The sequence below is a fragment of the Callithrix jacchus genome, chromosome 16, assembly GCF_049354715.1.
Source record: "Callithrix jacchus isolate 240 chromosome 16, calJac240_pri, whole genome shotgun sequence".
Lineage (NCBI taxonomy): Eukaryota > Metazoa > Chordata > Mammalia > Primates > Cebidae > Callithrix > Callithrix jacchus.
In genome coordinates this window covers 30854628-30872918 of record NC_133517.1, presented here as the reverse complement: position 1 = coordinate 30872918, position 18291 = coordinate 30854628, and the positions used below count along the sequence as shown (strand labels likewise).

Sequence of the window (18291 nt, the reverse complement as noted above, 5' to 3'; positions counted from 1 at the left end):
CCAAAGGAAGAGTTCGGGAAAGAAAAGAGTATTGAATTATTGCACTCACAATCTTCTTTCTTCAAATGCTTCTCCTCTGAGCTACTGACGTTACTCATTCACCCTTCCACCACTTCTACTGAAGGTCATCTTAGACTCTCCCGTTTCGTTTCTTCTACATCCAGTCAGTAGAGACTGTGTCTTCTTTGTCCCTGCCCCTTGGCTCTACTTGCTGCCTCAACTCCCAGAGCCTAAGTATTCGTACTCTCCTTACTGGCCCTACCTCTTACTTCTGTGCTTTTTCCACCTCCAACCCATTCTCCATCTTTGTTCTTGCTTTTGTATTTGAAATTTCCTGTTTTATTTGTTTGTTTTGTTTTTTGGAGACAGAGTCTCGCTCTATTGCCCAGGCTGGAATGCAGTGGCATGATCTGGGCTCACTGCAACCTCTGCCTCCCAGGTTCAAGTGGTTCCTGAACCTCAGCCACCCAAGTAGCTGGGATTACAGGCACGCGCCACCATGCTTGGCTAATTTTTTTTTTTTTTGGTGTGTGTATTTTTAGTAGAGACAGGGTTTCACCATGTTGCCAAGGCTGGTATCAAACTCCTGAGCCCAGGCAATCTGCCCACCTCAGTCTTTCAAAGTACTAGGATTATAGGCATGAGCCACTCCACCTGGCTGAAATTCCATGTTTAAATCACTTCCATTTCTCTACAAAAGTTTCAGGAAGGGACTGGTTGATCTGATACCAGTGAACCAGACTCCTGGCTGCTTGGGGGCAGGGACTGGGGTCCTAAAAGAATGCTTTGAGAGGTCGTGGGAGAGACCTTGTGTAAATTGTCATGGGGTCCCCAGTTGAAAGGCAGCCATCTGCAGAGCTTAGTGCCTGAAGAAATACCTCCCCTTTAAACCCTGTTCGTTTCTCCTGTGTCCATTTCCTCAAGTAGACTAGCCCAGGATGGGCACACAGGAGCACTAATATGTACTTGCTGAATTGTACTAATTTGAATCTTATTGTTTCAGCTAGTTTATTGCTTTATACTTTGTAATCTAATATGAATTTCTGGAACTTTTCTTCTTACTGAAAAGTCTGCTCCTACTTGCTTCAGTATTAGAAGACCCTTCCCTCCCCATACTTTGCTATGCTCAGCCTTGGACTTATAGGAGGCAGGAGTTCTGGGTGTTCCTTGGCCACTCAGACCCCTTGGATACAGAGTCTGTGAACCAAGATGATCCCGCCAGGCTCTCAGGGCACTTCTTAGTCTGGATTGTGACAGCCTTGGGGTCAGGAATTGAACTGCCTTTGTTATTTCTTTGGTGGGGGATGGGGAGAAGCAGGCATAACACTCCAATCTGCCCATCCTGGGACAGAACAATATTTAGTAAATGATTGTTGAGATTTGGTTAGATGTGAAATCTTGAGGAAGTAATTTCAACAACACAAACCAACACCCAGCCCACAGGTTCCCTGAATCTAGTCTATCACCACCCCCAGCCCCACTGAATTCCTTACCTTCTTCATTCTCTCCCTCTCGGACCTGCTCCCTAAGCCCTCTTTAGGTCCCTTTATGTCACTAGGCAGCCCAGGCATCCACTCCCAGTACTATCTCTACCTGACTCCTCCCTCCTCTTTCTTCCAGTCCTTGGTTGTTTGTTCACACCTGTCTTGTCTCCATTTATAACAGCTACTAGGGAATTCCTCTCCAATCCCAGCCCTATCTGCCTTTGAGGACTATCTGCTCACCTCTCCGCCATGACCTCTGGCCTTGGGTCTTCCTGCTTCATGTGTCAGGAACAATGGTGGTGGAATCAACAGTAAGAATTGCTTTGAAGAGAGTCTTCAAGGTAGCTATGGGTGTTGTGAGGATGTGCTGGATGCTTGGTCAAAGGACAAGAGAGCTTCAGAATGGAGACTTATAGGAATCACCTGTGGAAGGGAATAGAAAACCACAATGGCAGATCACAGATTGCTCTTTACTAAGGTTTTAGCTTCCATAACCCCCATGAAAAAATCAAAACCTGGTACTCCAAGGTTGGCAGTGGAAGAAAAGATCTTATATGTGAATAAGGTGCCTGAATTTCATGGCTCTGACTCTTGGGGGAATAGCTATCTCTTTAATCTTCCTGCCCAAGCCCTGCCCATAATTCTTCTCTCGGTGTCCAGCCCACCCAGTGAAATCATGTTGGAGAACAGATACCTCTTAACTAGAACACTGGGCTCCCCTGCTGTGTCTCCCCAGCATTTCTGTCCACATTTTGCCACTCAAAGCCCTTACCACCAATATCAAAAATAGCTGTTATTGGTTTGTCATCCTCAGTTTGTATCTGTGTCATTCATCCTCATATTCCAGATCATAGCTCAGTGACTGCCACAGGATAGATGCCCAATAATTGTTTGTTGAATGAATGAATAGATCAACTTTGCTTAAGGCTCCAGGATAGGAGCAGAGAAAGCAGACCTAAAGAGCTACTTGTAAGTAATCTGGCTTCTAAAATGTAAAGTACTCATCTTGAGCTTGCGTTCCTCTCCAGAGCCTCCCTGCCTGGCTCTTGGTATATCTCCACGTCAGTCCCTTCCCAGCTGGTAGTATTCCAGCATAGCTAGACTTCTCAAGACAGACTGATGGGGTGAGAGAGAATTAGGACAGCCTTCTCATGGTGGTCTAAGGTCTATTCTTTAAGATTCCAAATTCCTGTATCAAGTACTATAACTTCCTTGGGTGATGAATTCTGGAAATATCTGTCTCATCATGGGCTTACTTTAGCTCAGAAAGGAAAACAGCTTTCATCTCCTTTGCCAACTTTCATCAGTTTCTCCCTGAAGTACTCTATTGAGAATTAGCCAGAAAGAGCAGGTGATCAATTAACAGTGTTTGCCATGGATGTGGGAGGGAGGAAAGACAGCATTCATGGAGTGCATTGCCTATGGTCTCAGCAGAACAATCTGTCATTATACAATAAAAGCAGTCAATACCCACACTTAGAGGGATTATTTCACACTTACCCTTTCAGGTTTGAGATGTCTTTTGACACTCTCCATGCCTTCTACTCTGCTACAGAGACTTGAAGAGGGGAACATTTTAATAATTTGTGTCAGTTTCTGATGCAATTTCTTTTCTTCTGAAATACAACTGAAGCTGAAGGAAACAACTACAACAGGATGGTATTACTTAAGCCCAGTTCAATTTTTTTTTTTTTTTTGAGACTGAGTCTCATTCTGTTGCTACTGCAACCTCCACATGCTGGGTTCTACCAATTCCCTGCCTCAGCCTCCTGAATAGCTGGGACTATCGGCGCATGCCACTGTGCCTGGCTAATTTTTAACATTTTAGTAGAGACAAGTTTTCACCGTGTGGCCCAGGCTGGTCTTGAACTCCTGAGCTCAGGCAATCCACTTGCCTCAGCCTCCCAAAGTGCTGAGATTGCAGGGGTAAGCCACCATGCCCGGCCTAACCATTATCATTTTTTAAATATGATAATTTTATTATGAGCCTTCTGTGGAATGCTGTGTTCTTTGTTAAGCATCATCCCTAAGCTTGGCAATGGTGCATGGATAGCCCAAGAACAGCCCCAAAGTTCCCTCTCTGCCCTGCCCCACCTGGGTCTAAGACATGTCTTCCAATAGGCCCCCAAGGGAGTCAAGCTCAGCATCTCCACCAGGACTCTCTCTATTGGAGCTCTTGGTGGGAAACCAAGAAGGGGCAGCCAACCACTAGGCTACTTCCTTTTCAAGAAATCCCTCAGACCACCCACTAGGGCAGTGGCTAGTGGCAGCTAGGGAAGGCCTGGTAGGTTCCAGTTGGTTCTGTGTTTGAACCCACATAGGAGTGCTCAGCACCAGGAGACAGAGCGTAATATGACCCACTTTTCCTCCCCAGCACTGACACTGGCTGCAGATTGGGAGGGAAACACCAAATGCCACAAGGAGCTGAAACAAAAGGTTGGGGGGATGGCAGGGCAGAGTGGAGGGAGAGAATCATTGACAGGAATGAGATGGGAGAGGTGGTGGAGACAGCATTTGGGTCATTTGGGTGTTGAAATTATCCTGTGGTTTTTTTTCTGATACTTTCCCATAACTCTGAGACTGAACGTGTGCACATGACATGTCTAAAACTGTGACTTGTTTAAAGCAATTGTTTGAAAACTGTCAGAACCAGGAGCTGATAGAGATAGGCTTCCAACTTAAATATCTAAAGGGAGGGTTTCTTCCTAACTCAAGAATGTGACCAGCTCATCAAAAGCAAGCAAGCATCAATGCATCATCTTGCTCAGCATGTCTCAGCTCAGCTCCTATGGTATCTTCAACTGTTTCTCAGATTTAAGAGTAATAAGTCTTTCACAGGGGACAGCATATCTTATCTGCAGGTAAAAGACAACACCCCATTTGATAGTAAAAGATTGAATATCTACAAAGTGTTTATTTTCCTACTGTTTAAAAATTGCTTTTTGCAGAAGATAAACAGATACAAATCTCCATGGATGATTTAAGAAGTGCATAGGTGATAAATGCGGAAGAGAAAGCCCATTCTGCCTCCTCAGTCATCCACTGATGTCTGAGACAGAATAATATTGGGTTTTTTCCCTCTCTCTTGATCTTCCTGTGCAATAAATAATGATGACAATAGCAGCATATAATATTTACAGTGGCCATGTAATTTATTGTCCAGACTGCGATCCTTTGGAGAGTGAAAGTGAATGCTAATCATTACACCAGGACAGTCAACTTAAATGGAGACATACGGTCATCCTAATAATAATGGAAATTTATCCTGGATTCTGGAGTCAGGCCCAGATTTCAATCCCAGCTTCCCACATACTTGTAATTACAGACATGCTACTTCACCTCCAAGACCCCCACTTTGTTCATGATAAAGATTAAAGATATTAGTATCTATCTGACAAGATCATTATCAGGATTAAATGAGATAGTTATATAACATCTCCTAACATAGCATAAGGCTGGCATTCCAAATATAGTCATATTCTTGGCTTTATAGCAATATGCCAGGATTAGTGAATCAGTTTGTTTATCCATTTCTTCAAGTACCAAAGAGTGAATTGGACAAGCATTTATTGAGTAAGACCAGTGGTTCTCAGTGGAAGCAGTATGACTCCACGGGGATGCTTTGGAAAACCGTGGAGGTGTATGTGGTTGTCACAGTGATTTGTGTAGTGGGGAGGGTACTACTGGCATTTAGCAAGAGGGTGCCAGGGTCGCTAGACATCCCACAATATCCAGAAAAGTTCTGCACAATGAAGGATTGTCCCGCATTCGTCAGGGCCTACTAGTGCCCCATTTGATATTCCTGGAGGCAAAAAAAAAAAAATCTTTATAATTATCTGAGCCTAGGGCCCAATTTGATTTTACATATAAACACAAAGCATTTGTTGCAGAGTTCTAATATGCATTGGATTTTCCCGTAATGTGTCAGCTGTATAAATTAAAGGAAGATTGCACTCTGTTCAGAATTTTACTAAGGGTTGTTCACTATTTCAGGAAGTCTCATTACTGGTAAAAAAAAAAATACCACTGTTGGATAGTAATGGCAAAATAGGGAAAGATACGTTAGTCACTAATATGACACACCACTCTTCAACTGCATTTAACGCCTTCACATTCACATCGTTCTCCTTAGGAGTGAAAGCATTTGACTCGTGTCTTCTAGTGTGGCTATCCTAAGGATTTACATAATGAAAATCATTTTATTTTATTATATATTTTTTAAATTTCTTTTTTATAACAAGGCATTATATTTGTGGCAGAAACTGCTAGATGCTCACCAAAATCCATTCCACTCTCTCTCCTGGTTCCCCAAGTAGACTCTATTTCCCATCCACCCTTGCAGGCAGGTATGGTCATGTGCTTGAGTCCTAGCCAATGGCCCTGAGCAGAAGTGGGGCATATGCCACTTCCAGACCTGGCCCACCGAAACCTCCCAGGTGCACGCCTCCACATCTATTTCAGCTCCCTGCCCATTACTTACTGGCCCAGCCCTATCATGGGAGCTAGAAACAAACTTTTATTGCATTTAAGCTATTAAATATACTAGAGTCCATTTGTTTCAGCAATAAGGGAAACCCAACCAATACAATATAGGATTTTACAAAAACTTGCAAGTGAATTTCATTTTAAGATAGTAAAAAGGATATTATAAAATATTATTCATAAAAAGGGTGTTAGCTCTGATAGTGTCGAGAACTGCTGGCCTAGACTATAGAAGGTGCTCTAAGGACTAGACAGAAGAATAATGCATGGTCTGTCCTAGTTTATAATATCACATGCACAACTACACAGGCACATACACGCGGAGTTCATTAATTCAAGGCTGTGTGTGATAAGAAACAAGTGAGTTGTGTAGACTGGATGGACTCCAAACTGTTCATTTTGCAACCCCATTAGTTAAAAACATGTTGTGCAAGCACTTTCAATAAATATTTCATAGAATTCCAGACGCTATCAATTGTGCATTACGTCATCACATTATATAACATGAAGAAAGAAAAATATTCCTGCCAATCAAATTGTGACATAGGCTTTCTGTAGGTTTTGATTGTAAAATGCATCCCAATATGAGAGGTGTTAAAATATGAAACAATGTGTGTCTCAGAACTGTTTAAAAATGATCATATACTTCTAAACAAATATAATAAGTCCTCTTAAAAGCATACAAAATGGTAGTTTTAAAAAGTTGAAATTTTATAAGCAAAAGTTCAATACCTTCCTATTGCACCCCAAAGGATCACTATAGACACCCCACCCTGGAGGCCACAGGCATAGACAGAGGTCCTGTGTGGGCTCAGAAGAGTGAGGGGCTCTTAGTTGAGTCTGTGTGGCTCTGGAAAAGTGGACGAGCATTCCAGAAGAAAGAAGTGTCCAAACACAGAAACAGGGAAGGCAGCTGAGTGATGTTAGGGGACTGTGAAGCCAAGGGGCCAGAAGTGACATTGGTTCTCAGCCTCAGCGTTAGGGCGAATGACAGAAGTAGGGTAGCCAGGTGAGGAAGCTACTCTCTGGGAGAAAGATAAACAACTTAAGAAAATAGCGGCATGTAAGTGGAGCTAACTTGAACAGGGTAAGCAGGGGACAGCGGGGCTTTGTATTTAATGTCAGTGTAGACAAAGAGCAATACAAGATTTGGGTAGGTGCCACTTAAGGCTGATCTTACAAGTCAGATGTGCGGTGGCTCTAACAGAAGTCACGAGTACCTGGCTCAAGATAGCTCCCTTACTGACTGTCATAATTTCTCTTTTGAAGATTAATCCCTTTCAGTTAAAGGACTGAAAACCCCAATTGTGTCTGGAATTCTATGAAATATTTATTGAAAGTGCTTGCACAACATGTTTTTAACTAATGGGGTTGCAAAATGAACAGTTTGGAGTCCATCCAGTCTACACAACTCACTTGTTTCTTACCATACACAGCCTTGAATTAACGAACTCTGCTTGTGTGTGCCTGCATAATTGTGCATGTGATATTATAAACTAGAAAGACTGACCATGCATTATGCTTCTGTCTAGTCCTTACAGCACCTTCTGTAGTGTTGTAGGGACTGTAAGCATCTTCCATAGAAACTTCCATCTGGGAACCTCAAGAGAAGAAAATACTGGGCAAACAGGAGAGGTAGGCAGGCACTGGAATTGCTGAAATGGCTTTTAGGTTCATAACCTGCATAAAGAGTCTTAAATTGAATTATTCTCTGAATTATCTCCCTCCTCTCTCTTTCCTTCTCTCTTTCTCTCTCTCTCTAAAAATATCTATATATGTACACATATGTGAGTGTAGCTGTGTATTTTCTCACAAGGTGATTTTTAGCTAGAGGAAAATTGTAAAACAACTCAGAAATACCATTTTTAGTATTTTCTAAGATTAAAAGTAAGAAAAGAAATCTAAGGGCAAAAGACCAAGAGATTTGAATAGATAATTTTTTAAATCTGTAAAAAAGGGAAAGCGTCACCAAAATGAAGATTAAAAGGCAAACTAAAAAAAAAAATTGCAGCAAACGCAAAAAAGAGCTGCTATATTGTCTTTATAAAGAGCTGAAGTAACTCAATAAGAAAAATGCAAAGAACCCTAAAGGTAAACATTGCAAGGATATTTACAGACAATTCACAAAAGAGGCACCATAACTAGTCAATGATCATAAAGCCCATGGGGAAAGGGGTCATGTCTGTGTGTCCACCATTGGAGACCTAATACCTGGCTCAGTGCCTAGTTCATCTGTTAAGTAAATACAGTCATGTGTCACCTAACAAGAGAAATGCTTTCCTTGGGCAATTTCGTCATTATGTGAACATCATAGGGTGTGCATATACAAACCTAGATGGTATTGCCTACTCCACACCTTGACTATATGGTATGGTTTTATCACTCTTAGGCCATGAATCTGTACAGCATGTTACTCTACTGAATACTGCAGGCAATTATGACACAACGGTAAGTATTTGTGTATCTGAACTTATTCAGATGGAAAACAGTAAAAATACAATACAAAATGTTAAAAATGGCACACCCTGTTCTGTTTGGATCACTTACCATATATGGAGCTTGCAGGACTGGAAGTTACTCTGGGTGAGTCAGTGAGTGAGGGGTGAGTGAATGTGAACGTTTAGGACACAACTGTACACCTTGTAAACACTGTACTCTTAGGACTGAACTAAATTTATAAAAAATAATTTTCTTTCTTCAATACTAAATTAACCTTAGCTTACTGTAACATTTTCACTTTATAAACTTCTTATTTTTTTAATGTTTTGATTATTTTGTTGATACTTAGTTTAAAACACAAACACACTGCATACCTGTTTGAAAATATTTCTTTTTTATATTCTTATTCTATAAGCTTTTTCTACTTTCATAGTTTTTATTTTTTATTTTAATTTTAATTTTTATTTTTTTGAGACACAGTTTTGCTCTTGTTGCCCAGGCTGGAATGCAATGGTATGATCTTGGCTCACTGCGACTTCTGCCTCCTGGGTTCAGGTGATTCTGCTGCCTCAACCTCCGGAGTACCTGGGATTATAAGCACCCGCCACCACACCCAGCTAATTTTCATATTTTTAGTACAGACAAAGTTTCCCCAGGTTGGCCAGGCTGTTCTCGAACTCCTGACCTCTAGTGATCCACCCACCTAGGCCTCCCAAAATGCTAGGATTACAGGCATGAGCCACCGTGCCTGGCCTATTTTTTACTTTTTAAACATTTTTGTTAAAAACTAAGACACAAACACATGTATTAGCCTAGGCCTGCGCAATGTCAGGATCATCAATATCACTGACTTCTACCTCTCCAGTTTGCCCCACTGGAAGGTCTGCAGGGCAATAACATGCATGGAGCTGTCATCTCCTATGAAAACAGTGCCTTCTTCTGGAGCACCTCCTGAAGGACTTGCCTGGGGCTCTGCTTGAGAAGGTGTCACTCTTTTCAGAAAAGAGTGTTTCCTTTATTTCTTTGTTTCATCATAGATTTGCTTGTAAGCAGACAGTGCATCATGAACACTCCTCTCTACTAATAAAAACCTTTCAGTGTTAGGGTCCATGGTTTCAAACTTTCTGAGTTGTTGAGGTCTGCAAAAACTTCTGCTAAACCGTTGACGGGAATGTTCTTGGGTTTTTTTCCTTTTTCTTCTCCTACAGTTTCCTTTTCTCTTGACTCTTCCTTAAGCTCTGAGTTCCTCTTCCAGCTCCCACAACTCTGTCAGTTCCTCAGGACTCACTTCTAGAAGCTCCTCAATGCCATCCTCATCCACACTTAGGTTGAAGTTGTTTGCTCCCTTATAATCATACCAGACCACCACCATATATGCAATTCATCATTGCCGCATGACTGCATTTGTTGAATGACTGATTAAATGAATTAACTAATTAATAAAAAAGTCAACCTTGAGGTAATCAAAGGAATAAAACATTAAATATTTTCCCCATCACTGTAGCAAAGGTTTTTTTTTAAAAAAGGAATAATATGCAATGAGTATAGTAAATGCATGTAGTGAAAAGGACTTTCTCATGCGAATTGATGGGCATGTGAATTTTTGTGAAAAGCAATTGGTCAATAACACGAACTGTGATGTGGTAGAAACTGTAAGTGCTCACCTCCTTCTGGTGCATGGGTAGACCATGCTTTTCCACCAAATCTCACCGCCTTGAAGGTAGACAGGGCTGTGTAACAAGCTCTGCCTATGGGGTACAAGTGAGTGTTTAGGAGCCTTCCCGTAAAGATGTCATCACAGAGGAGTCTTGGTTGAGACAGTGGAACCAAAGCACTGAGAAGTCTGGACTGCTGAGTCCCCATATGAGGGCAGCAGCTTCAGAGAGTACCCTGAGCCCCAAAATGAATTCCCATGACTAAGAAGTACATTTTTATTTTATTAGGTCACTGAGATAATAGAGCTGCTTGTTACCACAGCACATCTGGCTCATTCTGATCAACATACTTATTTAATTCTTTTAATGTGAATTGAGCTATGCACCTATTATAAAACAGATCCAGAAATTCCATCTATGAGGAATAAGAAAATACTCCTAAATATGGAAAAATATATTTACACATGAAGATGCTCCTTGTAAGGTTATTTTAAAAGCAGCATTCCCATAATAGAATAGCTAACTGCTAAAGAAAAACATACCACATGTGCTTAGTAGATATTTAAAAAGAAGCTGCAATAACATGGGAAAATGTTTATGACTGCCATCCTCGTAGATTTCTATTCATATAGAATAAGACTGAAGGAAAATCACCAAAAATGTTGAAAATTGGTTTTGTTGGATAGTGCAAATATAAGCAATTTCTTCTCCTTCTTTCTACAGCTTACAGTTTTCCAAATATTTAAAAATAAATTTACACCAATTTTTACAGAGAAACAATGCTTCCCTTTTAATTACTCAAGTTTTAAAATTAATAACAAATAGGTCTTCTTATCTCACTGGTAAGATTTTTCATCCTGGAAACAGATCTTTCCCCAGTTGCTCTGAAATCCAGGTGGTGGACAATCTTTGCACTTTATATTTTTTGCTACTTTTGTTTATATATATGCATAAAAAGCAAATTTTAAGAAAAGATGTCTATGAGTTCATCTCATTTGAAAGCACAATAGGAGACCTAATGATGTTTAAGATAGAGAGGCTTTGACCTTGACCAAGACCTTCCCACTCTTTGGAGCCCATCATCCTTCTCTGATCCGTGAGAGGTTGAGTCTGGTGATCCCTAAAGCCCTCTTCCAGATTATCTACTCTGTAATTCCATGTTCAAATAGAGTAAGATGTTCACAATTTGGTATGTCAGAAGTGTCATTCAACCAGGCATTGGAAAACATTTATCTCCTTAATCTTTGTGAATAGGTATTGAAGGAAACAACTTGCATTTGTATTTAAGGGAGATAATCATTTATGAATTTATCCTTATACAAGCACTACAAAGGTAAATTGTGCCCAGGATAGCTTCTTGCAGTATGTATAACAGGACACAGTTTTACACCATTTTTAGTACAATCAAGTAGAAATCACTCTGACAAACTGAGATACCACCAGAGTTTCAGAAACTGGTCTGAAGTTTCAGAGAGTCTAGCTCGAAAATATACCATAGGGATCATGAGAGTCACAGTGCTCAGTAGACACGATTTAAGAAAACTTGAGAAAAAGACACTGGAATGAATACCCAAGTAATCATGGAAAGCAGAAGAGAACTGATGAGATCCAGACAGCATTACTTTTCATTCAACCTGTGTTAGTTTTACCCAATAATTCTGGAATGACCACCTTGTTTCCTCACTAGCTGCTCCTCCTGTCTGGGCCAGAGCTTCTACCCATAGAAAATTAGAGCCCTTGACCAGATAGCATCTAAAATCCCTGGAAACTCTAATAATATGATTGACTAGTGTTTATTTTTACTATTATTTGATGTCCTTCAGCACTGATTTATAAGAACAAAATATAAAACTCAGGTTATCTGCAAGGAGACACTTCCATGTCTTAATGTCTGATAAGCAGAACTGGTGTCTTCCAGCTCACAGTTCTTTACTTCTCTCTAGCTTTATTGTTCAGACCTCCCTGGCTGCCTGCAACAGAAGCTCAGCATGACTTGGCTCAAATCAAAAGGAGAAGCCTTGGTTCATATAACCAAGTCGCCGGAAGGGCGTAGGTTCACGTGGCCAAAAGACAATGGATGCAGGGTCTCAAACACTGTCAAGACTCTCCATGCTCTTTGAGTTTCAGGGTTCAAACCAGTTTCATTATGTTAGTGGGGTCATGGCTATGGGCAGCTCTGGGCTCTCATTACTGGGGAAGTTAGCATTCTTCCTTAAGTTTATATTTGATAATTCACAGGTAAGGACACTGGTGGCACAGCTTAGGTCACACTCCCAACACCTGAGCCAATCATCATGCTCAGAGGTGAGAGATATGATGATTTGCCAGCCTGGTCACATGTCCAGTCTTTTTTGTCAAGAGGACTTGGGTCATATTAGAAGCAATAGAGATGTTTATACTGAGAGGAAAACAGAATAGCAGCTATATTTGTTTTCTATTGCTGTGTCTCAAATTGCCACAAACTTAGAGGCCAAAATCACCTCACCTTATCTGTTAGTTCACAGTGCCATAGGTCAGAAGGCTGTGCACAGCGTGGCTGCATTCTCTACTCAGGATCTCATCAGGCTAAAAAGTGTTGGCAGGGTTTTTTTTTTCTCATTGGGAGCTCAGGGTCATCTTCCAAGCTCATGTGGTCATGGCAGCATTCAGTTATTTGAGGTTGTAGGACTAAGGCCCTCATTTCTTTGTTGACTATCAGCTAGGGGCTGCTCTCAGCTCCTAAAGGCCCCTTATATTACTCTTCAAATCCAGCTGTGGAGAACCCCCTCCCCCAGTGTCAAATTTATCTTAAACTTTGAATCTCTTTCACTAGCAAAAGCACAGTCCTTTTTAAGGGTTTGGCTGATTAGATCAGCACCTGCTGCTCCCCAGATAATCTTCCCACCTTAAGGTGAGTTGATTTGGCACCTTCACTACATCTGTGAAATCTCTTCACGGTACCTAGATAAGAGTTTGATTAAATAACTGGGAGAACTTGTATACCAGGGAAGAGGAGAGCAGAAATATTGGAGATCATCTTAGAATTCTGCCTACCTTGCTATATGAGCTTAGGAAGTGTGAATCTGTGTTTGATCTTTTGAGACATATCTCAAAAGATCAGTCATCCAAAGACTAAATCTGCCTAAATCTTGAGCAACTAATTCATTTAACAAGCTGGTTGCTTCACTCATGTAATCAACATAATTTGATTGAATACATTTTTTAAAATCATACAATCATTGTAACTTTGGGAAGATAGAATATGAATTTAAAATAGAGCTTACTCAAGTAAAAGCATGTTTTAAGCGCTTTCTGCATGTTCCTCCTCAGAGGGGGAGCTGTTTATTCCATAAACTCAGGCCCTTCTGTTATACATCCTCATGGAACTCTGTTCTTTTCACTCATGATTTTTGCGACACTCCTAATTACTCATTCAACATTATTACCACTATCCTGTATACCGACAATGCAGAATCTGCATTTCCTCTTCCATGCAGCATGCCTAGTACATGGCATAGTGGCTGGCACGTAAAATAAATATTCACAGAATAAAAGAGGACCAATGCCAGGCCATGCTTTCATCATTTGTGTACTCCCCGGGGCTTAGGGCAGTACCAGCACATAGTAGATGTTCAACTGAAAAGGAAGTCATGGAAGGAGGGAAGCAAGGAAGGCAGAACACAGGGTGAGACCCCTTTAAAAGAAATCCTTCATGCTGTGTTGACTTGATTGACCTGTACAAATACTTCTCAGCATTTTACTTCCAAGAACAATCGTTTAAGGTGATTTAATTATTTCCCAATGGTTGCTGGGACACCTGAAGCCCATGGAGGACAATGGGCAAAAGGGTCCCCACACCATAACTGGCATCGGGTCTACCTGGAGGGTGTTTATCTGGCTGGGCTTCATCCTACTGGTCACCCATGGCTGTTCTCTTTGTTAATTTTATCTCGAACACAGTCATATGCCCACTTCAGGTCTCTGTACAGGCAAAATGTGCCTGGAGTCAATTACTTAGCAAAGCAAATACACTCATCCCCAGGCCTGTACTAGGCTGTAACTGCAGACAGGATGAACTCACAGAACCTGTACTGCCTATACAAAAGGAGACCTCTTATCACGTCTGGAGAGAGATCAATATCACTTATAATATGTTAACTATCCCACTGACCCTGGAGGTGGTCTGGCTATGGAGAAGGACCCATGTGGTCAAATATCTCTGAAAAAAACACATAATCTGGGTCTAAAATGTCAGTAAAAATGTTCAAACAGACATCTTCTTGGAAGGAAATTTGAGAACTACTTTGAGGGCTGTTGTCCTTAACACAGTGTTGGTCTTCCCAGGCAGTCCCTCTCCAACTTCCTCCTTTCCCTAACCTGGCCTCACCCACAACTACAACTCTCACTTCTCTTAACCTTGAAGTGAAAGTCTGATGATGATCGCACACACGTCCTCCTTCCTAAGTGCTGCATTATGTCCTGACACTTTTTTGCTCTGATGCATCACTAATTGCAGGATAAAGCTATTCACAGACCCTGGATCAAGTCCATGGGGAGAGACCAATGGGAAGAACATGATTTTTAAAACTAGTTTTACCTCAACTGTGCTCAATCCCAGCCCACTCCCCACCCAGTGACTTGCTTATTGCTATTGGCTGAATGTTTATGTCCTCTGAAAATTCATATGTTGAGGCCCTAACTCCCAATGTAATAGTATCTAGAGGTAAAGGCTTTGGGAGTATTAGGTTTAGATGACATCGTGACAGTGGAGCTCTCATGAGAGAATTAGTGCCCTTATAAGAAAAGGAAAATTGGCTGAGTGTGGTGGCTCAAGCCTGTAATCCCAGCACTTTGGGAGGCCACAGTGGGCAGATCACCTGAGGTCAGGAGTTTGAGACCAGCCTGGCCAACATGGTGAAACCCCATCTCTACTAAAAATACAAAAATAATTTTTGTAGTGGGTGCCTGTAATCCTAGCTACTAAGGGCGCTGAGGCAGAAGAATTGCTTGAACCAGGAGACAGAGGTTGCAGTGAGCCAAGATCGCACCACTGCACTTCATGCTGGGCTATAGAGCAAGACTCTGCCTCAAAAAAAAATTAAATAAATAAATAAAAAGAGGAAAATAGATTCTGTCTCTTTCTCTCTCTCTCTCTTGTCAGTGCACTCACCTAGGAAAAACCATGAGGAAAGAGCAACAGAGAAGGGCAGTGGCCATTTACAGGTACAAGCCAGGAAGAGGGTCCTCACCAGGAAATTAATCCACTAGCACCTTGATCTTGGACTTCGGCCTCTGGAACTGTGAGAAATAATTGTTATTTAAGCCACCCAGTCTGTGGTATTTTGTTACAGCAGCCTGAGCAGACTAAGGCACTTACATTATTGCAATTAATTATTTGTATGATGACAGATTCCCTAATTTCTCTTACAGCTCTCTAAGAGTTTATCTGATTTGGTTTCACCTCTCATGTGCCTAACCACAGGTACTTATGTGTATAAATGGTTGTTCAATGTTTCTCAAACCTTCGCTTTTGTCCTAAGAGTTTGGACTTGATAACTCATGCAGTGGGAGCTGCTGGGAGTTTCTGAATGCAAAGTGGTATTAGCTGTGTTTTCTTAAGCAAATGACTTACCTTTGGAACCTCAGGTTTCTGGTAAGAGAAATTAGGTTGCACAAGGACAGAAAGATGTGAAAGTTTTTTGAACAGTGTAACTCATTGCATAAATGTAAAATAGCCTTAAGTTCTCACATTTGCCCCTTGCGCTCCTTGAAAGGGCAGAGCATCTGCTAAAACATCAGTCGGTGAAGCACTAACTTGACTTCTGTTTATTTAAGCTGGACTAACCTTATGACAAATTCTATCTCTGTGCTGTGGCTGCCTGAGCAGGGAAAAACGTCCCAATGTGGATGGGTTGAAATCCCTTATCATGGGGAAAATATCCCAGCATGCCTTTCAACTTTACTTCTAGACAAAAGTGAAAAAGATTCCTTTCTAAATAGCAAAAATTCACTTTGCTAAACAAGAACTACTGGGCGGACGTTTAAAACCCTGACTTTAAACTTGTCAAATATATTTCGCGGCTCCAAAGTAACCACACACAGACACACACACACAACAGTCATGCCTATTGCTGCCATTTTATCCTTCGACTTAGAATGACTTAGTTCTAAGGACCACAATACACTAAACACTTCCTGTAAAGTGTCCTAGCCAGGGACTGTGTGATAAAGATTTCCATATATGGGCGTGTGACTAAGGGCTGAGAGAAAATATGGCAGAGACTGCTGGCTACAAATCTTGGATAATTCCCTGAGAAGGAAAAGGAAAAAAAAAGGATTACAAACCTGCCGCACACAGGAAATGCCTGGCTAACATAACGGCCGAGCATATTCATGTGGGAAAACGCACAGGCTCACAAGCACCGGCTTTCAGGGAAAAGATGTCTTTAAAATGCTGTCTCCCATTTTTACGCTTTCAGATTCCCAAGAGCTTCTGCAGGGACTTTTGAAAAAGACCTTAGCACTTTATGCCAGGACCTTTTGAACAGCTTTTTACATGGGCTTAGCTCTATGTTCTTTGCAAATTGCTAAATCCTTCAACCTCTAAATTTCATTTCAAAGTCATAAATTTCCCTCCAGGCTTCTTGGTTTTCAGAAACCAGCACAGCATGTTTCATTTGTGAACAACTAGAAGAAAGCAACTTTACTGCCAAACTAAAAAAGAAAAAAATGGTAAGTTTCATTGGCTTTTAATTTTACATAAAGCTACGCCCTGCCTGCCAGATGTGGGTAAGTGCAATAGAATTGAAGTTGTTTAATCCTCAGCATTGCACAGGTTTTCTAGTCTAAAAATATCTTGCCAGGCTAAAACGCTGGTCTGTATAAACATAGTATAAATTAGAAGAGCTGAAGGTTAATAGTCATTGGTTAGCTTAGAAATTCAGTGGCACAAACACATTTGGGGTGTTATCTACTTGCAAGTCTACCGGTCCTCACCCCAAGTTCCTTTCTGCCGTCTTCAGACCCTACACACAGTCAGGGACATTAATGTGGTGAGGTCGGGTGGGCCACCTAGATGACAGGACAGTCCTGCCTTTACATAGATGTGTGTTTTACAGCAAGTCTCTTGGCTTCACTGAGCCTCAGGTCCTTACCTGAAAGGTAAGGATAACCAGAAGGCTCTCAGAAAGACGGGTCAAGATGAAATAAGATGACAAGTGTAAACATTTATCACCATGTCTGGCACTTCTTAAGCTCTCATGAAATAAAAGCCCGTTGTTATCAGCTTCATCCGCCTCTGCTTGAGCACTGCTTTAGAAGACAAATTGATCAGTGGGCAGCACTGAGTTTTTGGTATTCCTGATACAAACCAATCCTGTAAGGGTCATTACATTGAAAATGTTAAAGCCACAATAGATTTCTTTTGAATAACTTAATATGTACATTCTGAAGAACTTGGAAATCACCCACAGGGTCTCAGTAACTGGTTCCATATTATTTTTAATATATCAGTTGATAGCCTGCATCAGTCCTCCTTGACAAGTTCTAGGTTGAGTGTCAGAATCTCCCCTAGGGTAGGATGTCCCTGGAAGCAGTTCATGGCTGTGTGTGTGTGTGTGTGTGTGTGTGTGTGTGTGTGTGTGTGTGTGAGAGAGAGAGAGAGAGAGAGAGAAAGAGAGAGAGATACTAGAGACATGAAGTTTTCAGACTTTAATTTCCTTTTTATAGTGATTGAATGCTATGGTTTGGCTGTGTCCCCATCCAAATCTCAGTTTAAATTGTAATAATCCCCACATGTCAAGGATGGGGCCAGGTGGAGATAATTGAATCATGGGGTGGTTTCCCTCATACTCTTCTCATGATAGTGAATAAGTCTCATGGGATCTGATGGTTTCATAAATGGGAGTTCCCCTGAACAAGCCCTCTTGCCTGCTGCCATGTAAGATGTGCTTTTCTTCTCTATTGCCTTCCACCATGATTATGAGGCCTCCCCAGCCACGTGGAACTGTGAGTCCATTAAACCTCTTTTTAAAATTATACCCAGTCTCGGGTATATCTTTATTAGCAGTGTGAGAACAGACTAATACACCGATTGAGTTCAAATCCTGTTACTTAAGTACTTACCATTTCTGTGCCTCAACTTTCCCATTTGTAAAATGACTCTGAGCAACAGAATACCTACTTCCTGATAGCATTAGGAAGGGATGTCTGTTTATGCTATGCCCAAAGGCAGTGTGGCACAGTCAGGAAAA

General features: G+C 41.3%; 1 long non-coding RNA gene across 2 annotated transcripts; it reads right to left on the bottom strand.

The window, feature by feature from the left end:
• Positions 1 to 1602: 1602 nt before the first annotated feature.
• Positions 1603 to 16716, bottom strand: LOC103788569 (uncharacterized). Of its 2 annotated transcripts, none has more exons than XR_004735544.2 (3): positions 16385 to 16716; positions 15261 to 15337; positions 1603 to 1907 (listed from the first exon to the last, which is right to left on the bottom strand). It is a non-coding gene; the product is annotated as an uncharacterized LOC103788569 (long non-coding RNA). The 2 variants fall into 2 exon arrangements; XR_614528.6 differs by lacking the exon at positions 16385 to 16716 and adding an exon at positions 15672 to 15932.
• Positions 16717 to 18291: the final 1575 nt, after the last annotated feature.